We start from the raw sequence: 1,603 nt of genomic DNA on the forward strand, positions 1-1,603 counted from the left end.
CACAAAAAAGGAAATGAGACGGAGAAAGTAGGAAAAGATTTGGAGGTCGGTCTAGATAAGTTAAAATTATATTTTAAAAGAAAAAAGTAAGGCTGTTTTATTACTAATTTCGAAAGGAAAAACATGTGTCGAGTACACGACTGTCTTCAGTGCACCAATATAATAATATATTTTTTTACAATTACCCCCACCCCTGTATCGCATTGATTACGATGAAACTGGTCTGGTTGTGCAACCATTCTTTAAAATAATTATGTTACTCAAGAAGGGCAAATCGAGATCTAGCTAATAATGTTTCAGTTGTTGCTAATAAGCATATAACAAAGCTACGTCGAAACTTAAAATAGTTTCGTGATAAAGTAGGGGAAAGGATTCTTGCTTTGTTGAGATCATGGTGGACTCACATAAGTCTTTTTTTTCTGTTAGCCAATGTTATACGAGTTTCTTACTGTTACTTTTACGTTTTCCTTCCTCTGGTATCCTTAGGATGTCGAGGGGAGGTGCAGGTTTCAGTCCCTTATCCAATTTTCGTTGTTCTTTCTCGTGTCCGTTTGGCGTTTCTATTCCTTTTTTTACCGTTAGAGTCTGTCCGTTTCTTTTCCTCCTTTCTTTGCTTTTTAGCTGGTTGTACGAGCGTTTGGTCCAAACAACATGTTCTTTAATTTTTTTTCTTTTAATTAAAGCACAAAGTTACATCTACATGCAAACTGTATACCCATGCTTGAACGTGTGTGTGTGTGTGTGTGTGTGTGTGTGTGTGTGTGTGTGTGTGTGTGTGTGTGTGTGTGTGTGTGCGTGCGCGTGTGTGCGTACGTGCGTACGTGCGTGGTTGCACGCAAATGTGTGTCTCTGTGTGTGTTTGCGAGAAAATAACCAAACGGAATGTAACGCGAGCTTCTTCACAACTAACGTCAATCTCTGAGGACGATCTCCCCCAGGACCGGGCCGATTTCCTCTCTCTGGAAAGTATAACAGTTCTTCGCAAGCTAGGAAATGAAACTCCAGTTATTTACATCACAAGGGACAAGTCCTAGATCTACCTTAACCTTTCCTCCACAGTAGCAGGTCTGTTGTTTCATTTTTGTAGTAGGCGTTTTTGGGCCCACGTCGACACAATATTTAAGAGGGGGACTTCAACGCTGTCTGTCAGGGCGAGGGTCCACCAATGTTGAGATTTGAGAAAGCTCTACCAGAAAGACTGAATTAAATAATAGAATAAAATAAATCCCCACACTAGAATTGAACTCATGTCTTCTGCATGCAACAACCAAGCGCCTGACCGCTTCACCACACACGCAGCAGGTTCAAGTTAAGGAGAATAAGAGCAAAAAAGGTGAGCCAATGATTCACTTTTATGACAGTGCACTGCATCCTATGGGCTGACCACACCACGGAACAATAATCTATGTTTATGGGCAAAGTGCACTGTTGTCAGTTTCATTGTGCAGTCGGTGTGTGCGCCGGGGACGTTTATATTGTGCACCGTGTCTGTCGCTTTAATACTGTCGGCTCCTCGGGCGTTGATCCTCCACCACTTTGATCTCTCCCTCTATCTGTTTCTGTCTCTATCTCTGTCCCTCTGACTCTCTCTCTCTCTCTCTCT

Source organism: Aplysia californica, unplaced genomic scaffold (assembly GCF_000002075.1).
Source record: "Aplysia californica isolate F4 #8 unplaced genomic scaffold, AplCal3.0 scaffold00049, whole genome shotgun sequence".
NCBI classification, from domain to species: Eukaryota; Metazoa; Mollusca; class Gastropoda; order Aplysiida; family Aplysiidae; genus Aplysia; species Aplysia californica.